The following is a 13942-nucleotide window of genomic DNA, read 5'->3' as shown; positions in this document are numbered from 1 at the left end:
TTTCCACAAGTGTCGTTCTTTTGTCCAAACCCCAATTATGGTCCAAAGCCCAATAACCCCGTCTTTAATATTTAGTCCAACATCATGATTACTTCGGCTTAAATAAGCATAATATTAACTTAAGTACGAGACATTAATTTAAAAAGGAGAACATAGCTTAAATTGATTATTTGTCGCGTAGTGTTACACGGATAGAACTTCGACTTCAAAACCCGTAAAATAACCTTTACATTACCCAAACTAATCTAATATAAAACTAACCTATATTATATATATATATATATATATATATATATATATATATATATATATATATATATATATATATATATATATATATATATATATATATATATATATATATATATATATATATATTAATTATACAGAGGGAGTATTATTGTGGATGGTGTAAAGAATTCGATCAGTTCATTGGCTATTTATAATACTTGGCCTGAAAATTCCCTCCATGCAATCGCATGGAAATGCTGCCTTCTAGCCATGCGATCGCATGGCCACCCTGGATCCAGCTGTTTTGCTTTGTTTCTAACTTGTCGACATAATTTAATAAATATATATAATTTATATATAATTTATATAATTATATATATATATTATATTATATTCTTGTGCTTAGTAGACTTGTAATTTTAGGTCCGTTGCGTCGCGCGTTGATAGTTGGTTCATGTCCCGGTTTCAGATTTTCAAACGTCCTTTCGTATAATTTAATATCTTGTACTTTACGTTTCACAACTTGTACTCTTGTCATTTTTAGACGTTTCTTATCAATAAATTGAACCACTTGGATTGTATCTTGTACATTTGAGCTTTTTGGATGTTTGCATCTTCAAATCTTCGTTTTCGCCTTTTGTCTTCGCACTTATTTAATATAAATGATTACAACTTAAGATAGAACAATTACAACTAAATACTTTACATATTGGAAGGATATTGATACTAAATATATGTTCATTTATAGCACTATCAAATATCCCCACACTTGAACGTTGCTTGTCCTCAAGCAATACATAACTTGAAATAAAATCACACTTCACTCGAATCATTTTTTTATTCTCACACTTTATACATCAGTGATTTTGATACGGCGGTATAAACAATGATAGTAACAATGTAGTTTACAGTCCCACATGACTATGAAAATTTAGATCCTTTAGGAAATTGGATCTTTATGAAAATATTTGATCTTTTGAAAATCCATTCTAGTTTTTACCCTAGATAAGTTTTCTGATTTGACCCATCATCGGTGTTTGTGAAATTGTTTGTGTGGGTTTTGTGGGTTTCAGATTTGAAAATTTTGGCTCAAAACTTATAGTTTTGTGTCACCCACTTGCTAACCTTGTATTGGGAAAGCAACACGTCCAGTATACTTGCTCCGTATATTACCTTTCGGTAAACTACCGTCCAGTTGTAATGAAAAGCGTTGAACAAGTAACTGTTAAGGCAATGTCCTGTGACATGCTTTTGATTATGGTCTAAAACGTGTCGGATGCAATTATTATCCTTTGTAGGAGCAATAGTAAAGATCACCCTATAGTTTTTCGGTCTGGCACAAGGTCCTGTCTTTGATCATGCTATGCAACCACCATTCTTACGGTTGACACCCGATTTGGTTCAGGTGACCTAATGAATTCTAGGTGAATTCCTAGGATTTTACGTTCAATGGTAATGAACGCATTGAAAATGGGTTTTCAGAAAACAAATCGGTTTTATTTTGATCAAAATATTTTCTCATTCAAGCTTGAGTTTAGATATCATCAAATTCCATGAGTTTGTAATTCTCAATCTTTAAGGTCAATCTCAAGGATTGAGTAATATCAGGCTTAAAGGCTGATTTTTAATCTTTTAAGGAGATTATCCTTTCTGAGGGTCTGATTCATTAGTCTTATCAAGCTAATTTGCACGGCGCCCTCCCCATTTTACGAGATAAATCCTTCTCATGGTTAGGATAAATCTGACCACATGGCGACCCTGTTTGATGCTGAGGTCCGTGGATTTCCTGCTGATTTTAGAGATGACTTTTCTAGATTTTTCGTCAACCTACAGCTGGTCTGGACGACAACTTCTTGACCTAAATCAAGAAGCGCGTGTCTTTTTTGAAAGACTTTACTTCCTTTTAATGATGGAATTGATTCATCGTGTAGATCCATCTTTTCTTTCAAATGTAATTACAATAAACGGGTAAAACAATTAATTTAGTCCAAAATAGAAGTACATGCAATAACTTTACAGAAACATGTGATAGATAGTTTTTAATTGAATAACTTGGTACATTCTTCCCACACTTGGCTTTTTCTTTGCCTTTTTATTCTCCTTTATTCCATTTTAAATGAATTCAAGCGTTTTAGGTTGTTTCTCAATTTATGTCCTTTCCGAGGTAACAATAATTTCGGTATTATCACCTAGTTTTATCGTTCATAAATATGTATAAACATGATTTTGAATTCATTTAGTTGAAAATTTTTAAAATTTTCACAATATTTAGAAAATAAGACAAGTATAAACCCGAGAGAATTTATAACCCTTCCCCACACTTGAGATCATGCAATGCCCTCATTTGCATGAAATCAGACTATATTCATAAATTTATGAGGGTGATTAGTGTAGAAAAGTGATTAAAAATACCCAGTTTGTAATTGCAAAGCTCGTCGAATGATAGATGGTGCGCCTCATCGTTCATTACTTTTGTTATTTTATCACACATGTTTTTCTTCAAAAATGGTTGCTTTTCTGAACTGTTTGCTAATCTTTGAAAATACGTCTTTTACCCAAACTCATCATGCATTTTTATTAACGAGTTATGTACTAATCCGAACCCCGAATTTAACGTTGAGTGGGGTTAGACTTCCCCATACTTAGCTGACGACATGTGAAGTCGGTAGAATAAGTTTCACGAATTAGAATAGTAAGCCAGTTATTTACATCTCGGGTGGTATAAAATATATCAATGGGTTTAAAGTTTAGACCCACCCGATCGTCACTACTTAATTCTTTTTTAAGTGTAACTTTTAGTAAATGGATATGTCTCTTTTCGGGTTCTTGGTCAAATGGATCGATATACACCAACATACATATTTCTATAGGGTTGACAATTCCTAACATTTCCTTTCGTTCATTCTCGGGATCAAAGTTTTCACCTCTATTACCCAATTGGGTGAAATTCGAGGTGTCAATATCTATTACAGCTTGTAGTTCATCTTTGGTAGATGACTCGTCTATTGAGAATATTGGGTTGGAAGGTTGTGGAATGGTGAATTTCTGGATCGAAGCAAATTCTTCTTCATTAATGGTACTTATCGGTCCCACCATTTTGTTCTCGGGGGTAAAATTTTCAACGTTATCATTTTCCCAAGAATACCAATTTGTCACCCTTACTTCTTCTTCATCCATTGATGGATCGATGATTTCGTCGGTAAAGGCTAATGTGTCGATATGTTGTGAAATTGGTAAAGCTGAATAAAAAGTATCATCGGGATAATTGGTGTTTTCGGAGCTCTCGAATTCATCAAAATTCGATGATATGAGATTTTCTTGCACAATACTCCTCAGATCAACAGGTGTATAATCTGATAGAGTTTCAGCTTGCCGATTTACAAACTCTCTCATTTGTTCATTTTGAGCATCGAGTTCTTCGAGTTTGATTTTCATATTGTCTAAAATATTTTCAGACACATAATTTTCCTTGTCTTCTGGTTGTTGAGTTTGGAAATATTCTTGAGAATAATCCCAATTTGAATTGTATTCTTCATAATCGTTCCATTCAGGTTCCGTGGGTGCGTAATTTTCCATAGGAACGTAATAAAAACATTCCCATGTTGAGTGATAATCTCCACAGATTTCACAACCAGTTATTGTTTCGTCATTCGTGATCCAAGATTGACCGAATGAATTTTCATCAACACTCGTTTGAGAGTATTGATTTAATTGATTTCGCATGTCAGAAAGAGTTTCCAACATATTCTCAAAATTTTCCATAATACACTTTTTACCAAATTTTAGCTACAATGTGGTGCATTTACTAATTATCCTATTAGTTATAAAACTAAAAATTATATAAGTTATCAAATTAATAGACTTTTCTGCTTTTGCCCACGTTTCGAATAGCCAATAGATGCAGCAGGTAGCCAGGACCCTTTAAATCGGAAGCCCACAACTCGCCACTAACAAATCCAACTATTACTACGAACTAGAAAATTGGCGTCTATTAATTTAATTGCTTAAAATAATTTTTTTTTGAAATTTAAAAAAATAAAGAAAATTCTATGTCCTAAAAACTAGAGTGGAAATGAAAAAGTGCGTCGAAAAATAAGAAGTCGAAAAACAAACGTCGAAAAACAAAAAGTCAAAAAATAATAATAAGAAAGTAAAGCGTCGAAACTTAAAAGTCTAAAAACTAAAAATTAAAAATTGTGTCTAAAGGTATTAAAGCTTAAAGGAATTCTATATCCAAAACGGCAATAACTTAGTTAGTACTAAATTTATAAACTGCATCGCAAAATTCTAAAGCGCCTAAATTCTAAATCTAAAGAAAAAGCACTTAAGGGATTTTACGGCAAAGCCTAAGAATCTAGAAATATAAAAAATAGCTATGGCAAAATACTAAACTTAAAACTATATATTACGAGCGACAAATATACAAATTACGATTAAACGATAAAAACAATATAATTTATAAAAAAGAAACTAAAAAAATAAAATTACAAATTTATAAAAATATTATTTTTATATTATTATTTATTAATAGTATCAATTTTTAAATTAATAAAACTAATTAAAACTTAAAATACAAATTTAATTAAAACTAAAACTAAATATTATTAAATTAAAACCTAATTAATAATAATAATTTAATTAAAAACCCTAACGTGTAATTAATGTCCTAGGTTGGCTCTGTCAGGTCAGCCATGCGACCGCATAGTTTTACAACACCCGGCTCATGCGATTGCATGGGCTTGGGTTACAGGTTTTTTTTTTAAATATTTTATATTGTTTTTCTAAAAATGATATATAAATATATTTATACAAATATATATTAAAAATATAGCATTTTTCCGTGTCCCCGGCAGCGGCGCCAAAAATTTGATGTGCGTAGAGGTGTATACGAAATAGTTATATTTTTACTAGGAAATACTATTAAATACGATACAATTTTACACATGTTATTTATTTATTTATAAAGTGGATATACCTAAACTTTGCTACAACACTATAGGCAGTGTACCTAATCATAGAGTAGTATAGTTTTTAGTAAGTCCGGTTCATTTCACAGGGAGACGACTTATTTTACACTATATTTTTAAACAATTATATTTGTACAAAATATATATAATTATATATAATAATATATAAAAGGGGGTTTACCGTTTAATGACCGGTTTGTCGATTTTATATTTTAAGTCACAATTAAAACCAAATGCAAAATATAAATGACGATAATTAAAGTAAATAAAATAAAAGTATTATGCTTATTTAAACTTCCGTAATCATGATGTTTGACGTGTTGATTTTAGTTTATTACCATGGGTTAATTGTCCTTTGTCCTGGATTATTCGATATGTCGATCTAGTTTTTGTCCATAACAGTCCATCAGTCATAAATATAAAGTGCGAGTGTCCTCGTCAAATTATCCTTATATCCGAAGTCAAATATTCCAACTAATTGGGGACTTAAACTATAATTACACCAATTTTCCTTGTATGTAATTCACCCCTATTTTAATAAGTCCATTAACTATTAATCCATTCCCGTGTCCAGTTAAATGAACGATTATTAGTACTTATAAATATCCCGCCCATCGTGTCCGATCGAGTGTATGTGGTTATTTATAGGTACGTCCAATTGTAATTTTTATATTAAATTAACGAACTATCATTCAATTAAACAAATATAAAGATCATTAATAGCCCATACTCCCATTTCCACAAGTGTCGTTCTTTTGTCCAAACCCCAATTATGGTCCAAAGCCCAATAACCCCGTCTTTAATATTTAGTCCAACATCATGATTACTTCGGCTTAAATAAGCATAATATTAACTTAAGTACGAGGCATTAATTTAAAAAGGAGAACATAGCTTACATTGATTATTTATCGCGTAGTGTTACACGGACAGAACTTCGACTTCAAAACCTGTAAAATAACCTTTACATTACCCAAACTAATCTAATATAAAACTAACCTATATTATATATATATATATATATATATATATATATATATATATATATATATATATATATATATATATATATTAATTATACAGAGGGAGTATTATTGTGAATGGTGTAAAGAATTCGATCAGTTTGTTGGCTATTTATAATACTTGGCCTGAAAATTCCCTCCATGCGATCGCATGGAAATGCTGCCTTCTGGCCATGCGATCGCATGGCCACCCTGGATCCAGCTGTTTTGCTTTGTTTCTAGCTTGTCGACATAATTTAATAAATATATATAATATATATATATATAATTTAAATAATTATATATATATTATATTATATTCTTGTGCTTAGTAGACTTGTAATTTTAGGTCCGTTGCGTCGCGCGTTGATAGTTGGTTCATGTCCCGGTTTTGGATTTTCGAACGTCCTTTCGTATAATTTAATATCTTGTACTTTGCGTTTCACAACTTGTACTCTTGTCATTTTTAGACGTTTCTTATCAATAAATTGAACCACTTGGATTGTATCTTGTACATTTGAGCTTTTTGGACGTTTGCGTCTTCAAATCTTCGTTTTCGCCTTTTGTCTTCGCACTTATTTAATATAAACGATTACAACTTAAAATAGAACAATTACAACTAAATACTTTACATATTGGAAGGATATTGATACTAAATATATGTTCATTTATAGCACTATCAACAAGTGAGAGCTTCATTTATATTTGTTGGTTCATCCTCTTCTAGTTGAACCATAAAAGTATAACCATCTTCGATCTCATACCGAAGTGGAGGTTTACTTTGACGCCTACTTCGTCGTGGTTGGTTATCCAATGAAACAGATTCTTGGTTTACCAAATTGCTCCCACTTGGATCAGAATTACGCTCGGTAGCAACGAGTTGAGATTCTTCAGAAACATGTTCTTGGTTTGCTATATTGCTCCCACTCGGATCAGAATTATCTTCATTCGCAATAGGTTGAGGAGTTATATCCAAAGAAACAAATTCTTCATCTTCACTCCTCAAATCTCTCCCACTCGAATGAGGTAATTCTGTAGTCTCAAATAAAGACCAATCTTTATCAAGATCCCCTTGTTTTAGAAACTCATTTTCCAAGAATGTAACATCTCGAGATTCAAATTCAGTTATGCTCCCACTTTCGTGTTCACCCAAAAACACATAACCTTTTGATTGTTCAGAGTATCTTATGAAAACACATTTCTTTCCTCTTGGACCTAATTTTCCATATTTGTGTGAGGAATCCAAAGTATACGCTGCACAACCCCAAGGTCTTAACATATTCAAGTCAGGTATGCGACCTGTCCATAACTTATATGGTGTGGAAGTTACTGATTTTGAAGGTACACGATTAAGTACAAATGTGGCAGTTAACAAAGCATCACCCCAAAAGGTGATAGGTAAATTTGCTTGTGCCATCATTGACCTAACCATTTTAAGAAGCGTTCTATTCCGCCTTTCTGCAACACCATTTTGTTGCGGAGTCCTAGGAGTAGTTAATTGACGTTGAATACCTTTAGCATCACATAGAGCTTTGAACGAATCAGATATGTATTCACGTCCTCGATCGGTTCTTAATGCTTTAATCTTACGTTCTAATTGATTCTCAACAAAATTCATATAACTTTGAAAACAATCTAACGCTTCGGATTTGTGAGAGATCAAGTAGACGTAATCGAATCGATAATAATCATCAATGAATGTGATGAAATAATACGCTCCATGCCTTGCTCGAACATTCATAGGACCACATATATCCGAATGTATTAGTTGAAATGGATAATCGGCACGAGTTCCTTTTCCAAATGGTTTTCTCGCAGTTTTTCCTGCCAGACAGTGCTCACAAGTGGATAATTCCACTTTATCAATATTAGCCAGTAAACCATCTCTAGATAATCTATTCATTCTTTGTTGGCCGATATGACCAAGTCTAGCATGACAATTGTTTACATCATTATCAAACATATTATGAGATGCAACTAAGGAAAAACATGGTTTATTATTAAGATAATCAACATCCATTACGATAAAACCATTAAGAACATAACCAAAACCATAAGAGTGTGTTCCTAAAGACAACTTAACAACATTATCATGAAAGTACCAATAAAAACCAAGTCTTAACAAAATCAAAACAGAAATCAAATTTCGACAAATTTGAGGAGCATATAAAACATCATGTAGGATTAAGGTTCGTCCTTCACGCATGACTAACTTGCATGACCCGATCCCTTCAACTGGAACTCTTAAGTTGTTTCCTACATAAATCCACATAGCTCCATGAGAAACACGCCGAAATTCTACAAAGGTGTCTTTGTCCTTAGCTACATGGTCTGTTGCTCCTGAGTCTACAATCCACAAAGGTTGAGATTTAGTTAAGAAAACAGAACTAGCAACACAAAGTTTGCTAACATAAGCATCGTAAGAATATACCTTTTTAGGCTCATGACAATCACGAGCAAAATGCCCTTTGTTGCTACAATTGTAGCATTTTACCTTTGCAATGTTTACTTTCTTGGAGGGACGTGTTCCCTTGCCACGATGATTGGTGTTTGGCCTTTTGTTGGACTTATAAGTTTCTTTACCCTTATGGTGATGAAACTTGCACTTATGCCCAAAAGCATTTTTAGAGTTTATCGCCATATTCACCTCAGTGATTGACTTACCGACCTCAATCCGATCTTCTTCTAGCTCTAAATGGCGCGCACAGTCCTCAAAAGTCTTGATGTTCTCATTATGTGTGAGATGCATTTTCATTTGCTCCCAACTTTGAGACAAGGAAAGGATCATAGCTTGAACCTGTTGTTCATCAGTAAGAACATGACCTGCGTTTCTCAATTCACTTATCATGTTTGACATTTGTCTGACATGCTTTTTCATGATATGATCAGACTTCTTTTTATATTGGTCAAACTTGATAGTGAGAGATCTTAGTTTGGTTACTGAGGTTGCACCAAACTTGTCAGCCAATGCTTTCCACATATCTTTTGCAAGTTCATACTTGCAAAAACACGCATGATGTCATCATCCATGCTGCTCAGCAACGTAATGCGAGCAATGGTGTTCTTACGTTTCCAAGTGATGTACACTTCAGCATCCCTTTTATGTTATTCCGTATCACCCACCTCAGGTACTTCCATTGATTGAGTAAGAGCAACAAGAGCCTCTTGCTCTTCCAACACATATTCGAGTTTCATGCTCCATATTTCGTAGTTGTCACCATTCAACTTAACACCCTTGTTAAGTTCAGCAACAATGTTCTTTGATGTGGAAGCCATGATTGAATACTAAGTCATTATTAAAGATAATTATGCAGGGTTAGTTATATCCGTCCAAATATGCAATCGTCTTGCTACTATATTATTTTAATAATAGGTCATCATAGGCTATAGAGAAAAAGGTCACTATGTTTTCAATTATCATCTATAAATTCTATTATGAAACTATCATTAATATAATAAAATATACAAAGTTATAAATTCATTCTAAATCTGAATTAGCATGATTTTTCACTACCATGTTTCATTCTTTGAAACCTTCAAAGTGCTAGATTATAAAGTTATATATTTCACTTAGAATTATATCTTTCAAATTAAAAGATGTCACCCTCTTAAGCTCTTTTAACCATTATCGACAAACGATATATTTAACAAATAAACTTATTTTCAACATTTTGATTACGAAAGCCAAAAGGTGATTAAGTATATTAATTAGAAAGTTAATATACAAAAACGTTTAACAAATACATGTATATTAACTTGTTTATTACTAATAGTCAAGGATTGTACATAAATATAATATATATTTATGTATATTATATTGACCGCTCATTATTAGTTAGTGATTCATACCTAATATATATGAAAGGTGGGTGATATGCTTCAAATATAGTTATAGTTATGTATATTATATTGATACCTAATATCTTAAAAGGTAGGTGATATGCTCCAAATATAGGTTCGAATCGGGTTGTATATATTAACATGGTCAATGGAATAAAACATCAAGGAATATTAATCCTTTAATTACCCCATTTTTTTTTTTTTACGTAATCATGTTTACACAATTACATAATATTCAATAATCATACATAAATGCCATCTATTCTATGTTTAGATGTTAAAATCATAAGTAAACTAAACATTTATCAATCACAAAGGCATTAGTGGAGCACAATTAAAAAAAGATAACCTTCAAATAATAAATATTATTGGATGATATAAGCATTATCAACTAATTCTTTCAAAATTCGTTCATTTATTTATTTCGATTTTGCTAATTCTCATGTACAGTGTGTTCTCAATTTAAAAGATTTTATCATAATAATAAAAATAGCAACTCATGCAATATCAACTAATGAAAGGAAAATAAGCATTAACGGGGAAATAAACATCATAGCTCTGATACCAATGTTGTATAAATATAAATTCGAGACATACCGAATACGAGCAGCGGAAACGAGTAGGATCGACGTTTAGATCACCGGTCGGAAAAGCAATCACGAACAGAAGGCTTTCAAGTTTCACAACCTAATTCCTTCAATGGTTTGCCAAGTACCAACTACTTAGTTTCTTTTATGTGTATATTATCCTCTTATTACTTGAGTTTTTGTGTGTTCTACAAGAAGAGTTTAACTCTCTATTTATACAAACATGAGAGTACTTATTACCATGTACTACCAAAAGTACATAATACTTATTACCTTTATAAGTGTACTAAATGGTACTTATTACCATTAGTGTACTACTAAAGTAAATAAGTTTACAACTCATTAATGGTGGGTCAAACACAATGAGTTTGTGGGTGTACCACAAATAATTTCCAACACGGATACTCAATTTGAAAAAACGGGAACGATGTTGGTATTCAGAAAAGATCGCACAATGAGTTTGTGGGTGTACCACAAATAATTTCCAACACGGATACTCAATTTGAAAAAACGGGAACGATGTTGGTATTCAGAAAAGATCGCGCAAGAACTGCAAAAATAATAAATGACATTCAATCTAAAAGTTTTATGTGAATCTCAAATCGTTGAAATAAAGGATCGCTTGAGTGGCAAACATGGCTGCTAAATCCTATGGCTATTGATTGTCGAGCATCAGAGAGAACGGGCATTGGTTAAATTTCTTAAACTTTAATATGCTGCTAAATCCTGATACAACTTGCTATGAATAAAAATGGTTATACACACGAATAGACAACAATGGTCAACCGTAGACTAAACAACATAATAAGAATCAAAAAGACACTAACGCGCTCCGTTGCGGATTTTGAGTGACCACAAAACTGACATTCGTAAATACATCTTCTTTTACGCGACCTAGAAATCACTCCATTCTTGTCCCGTGCCTATTTTCGACTTCAAACTTACCAACCAAAAGGAAGTATCCGTCAATGATGATGTATACAACATAACTATTCTTATCACATTAGTACAAAATTGTTGAATATATTGGAAACTTGAAGGAGGAGTAGCAGCGGCATCAAAGGTGGTATGCGGCAGCTGTAAAACGACATAGTATTCGTTGTTCTCGGTTAGTGTAGTATATACTTGAGTTGAATGAAGAATATTAACCTGGACAAATAATTTGCCAAGCAACTATAACTTCAACTTAAACATGGAAATATTCCTGGACAAATAAATTTTCTAAGCAAACTCAATTAATTGGGTCTATAATCAAAGTTTCAGATCACTTTTAACCCATGTATCATTTCTAGTTAAATCTTTAAGTTTGTCCGACTGAACTCGTTAGCGACAAAGCATTGTAACAAATCGAACCATTACTATATAATTGGATCAAAATTGTCAACTCTACTATTTGGGTAAGGATTCACACTAATTTAGAGGGTATCTTCAAACAGTTTATTTAAACGTTATGTCTATATCTAAGGCCAAATGCTGCAAAATTTATATGGTTGTGAAATATTAAGAAATTGATAAAGTGAACTCATTTAATTTCCTTGCTTATAAAACTGAATTTTGGTAACCATCCTAACTTACCTTAGTGATAACCCAACTGATCAGCAAAGAACTAACAATATGAGACATCTGACCCTGTCACCATCAACTTTTCTACATCAATATTATCGTATCATAACTAATAAGATAGCTCACAAGAAGTAAGTACTTTTTTATCAAAGAAACTATACAGGATTCTCCGCACCACAAACAACCTCGAACTTAATTGAGAAAGTGTTGCTGAAATTGGGTACCTTATAAAACTTAGTATACCATGTAGTATCAGCTGCCAACAAAAGCTAAGGAATCCAATGTGTTGAAAGCACCTTTCAAGATGATAGATCACAATTAAAAGTTCAAGTTCGCGATAAAACAAACCACAATCAATTGACAACAAATAAAGAAATTAATCAAAAATATATAAGTATCATTAAAATCATTTCGAAGAAAGAAAGATGTTCACCATACCCGGAACTATAATTGAATTCGCCTCCATCAATTCTTCTAAAACCTTATGCAAATAAAAGATCAGACACATCATTCTCCACGTTTTATAATCTGTCCATTGGCCAAAGGGTAAAACTCTAAAATCACAGTCATACGAACATTATAATTTCATCATTATGAGACTATTGCCTTCCTTAGCAGTTAGCACCCTCCTTTGGGTAATTACAAAAATTCGTTGGAACCCTCTTAATCCTCGTTGAAATTACAAACACTCAGAGAGCTTCAAATACATATAAAAATGAAAGAAATATTCTGAAATGACCACGAAATACTAACATAGACTTGTAAAACAAAAATCAATATCCAAAATGTCTTGAAAACTTTGAAAACCAAATAATCAAATTGTAACACACCATTTGATTATATATAAGTACAACTTTACAAATCAAATCTTGATAAAAAATTGAGTGAACAAAGAATATCTCATTAAATATGATATTCGTTCTTTTTTTAGAAGCATCAGAACTATCATGATCCCATTTACAGTATTATTACTTGGTTGCAAAATTTGTACTTTTAGCCTTTAATGTCAAATAGTCTTTATATACTCCGTAATGAGTAATTGTTTAGTTTTATTATTTAGCTAACTGATTGCTTACTTTTAAGACATATATGCATATGGGTCAACCATGTATTTATCTTACAAATTACTTGCTTGGTAGTATATGCAGTCCAAGCAAGTAACTCCTCAATGCAGTCCAAGCCAAATCTGGATGACCAAGTCATGAATACTATCAAGTCACTTCTCATAGAAAGTTGAGCTAGTGTCAGTTTACCCAAAAGAACTTCAGCTGTAAAGCCATCGAGTGAAATCCGTTCGCCTTCTTTAATCACCTGGTCGACGATTTAATAAACTCATACAACAAATGTTTGTTAATGGACATAATTCGATATATTCTATAAAATCACAACATCTTACCTTATCATAGTAAGGTGTTCAGCTGCTATAGAGAAGAAGGTGAACGTTAATGTTGTTGTGTTGTTCTGACGTCAGTAATGGGGGCTTTAAAACATTAGTCGCGTTTGCATGGTTATCAATAAGTTTTTTGGAGTATGTAGATTACTATATTGGTGTTTCAGTTGTGGGTTGGTGATCACATAAAGCATAAACACAGTGTTTTAATTTGTTTCAATGGTTGTGTTATTTGTATTTTGATTATTTGCTTATCATAAAACTTACATAGAACTCATTCAACCTACCTATTAGAACACCAACTACTTAAACACCAATACATCAAACAATAATCAGTGAAACAAATTAAAACACCTAATCATCACA

The 13942-nt window shown here is 32.3% G+C and overlaps 1 long non-coding RNA gene across 1 annotated transcript; it reads right to left on the bottom strand.

Annotated features, from left to right (window-relative positions):
- Window positions 1–11301: 11301 nt before the first annotated feature.
- On the bottom strand, window positions 11302–13300 carry LOC139848154 (uncharacterized). Its single transcript, XR_011759848.1, has 3 exons — window positions 12625–13300; window positions 12199–12482; window positions 11302–11700 (listed from the first exon to the last, which is right to left on the bottom strand). It is a non-coding gene; the product is annotated as an uncharacterized lncRNA (long non-coding RNA).
- Window positions 13301–13942: the final 642 nt, after the last annotated feature.

The sequence above is a fragment of the Rutidosis leptorrhynchoides genome, chromosome 5 (assembly GCF_046630445.1).
Source record: "Rutidosis leptorrhynchoides isolate AG116_Rl617_1_P2 chromosome 5, CSIRO_AGI_Rlap_v1, whole genome shotgun sequence".
Taxonomy (NCBI): domain Eukaryota; kingdom Viridiplantae; phylum Streptophyta; class Magnoliopsida; order Asterales; family Asteraceae; genus Rutidosis; species Rutidosis leptorrhynchoides.
The sequence above is the reverse complement of the archived record's forward strand: the minus strand, read 5'-3'. Positions and strand labels throughout refer to the sequence as shown.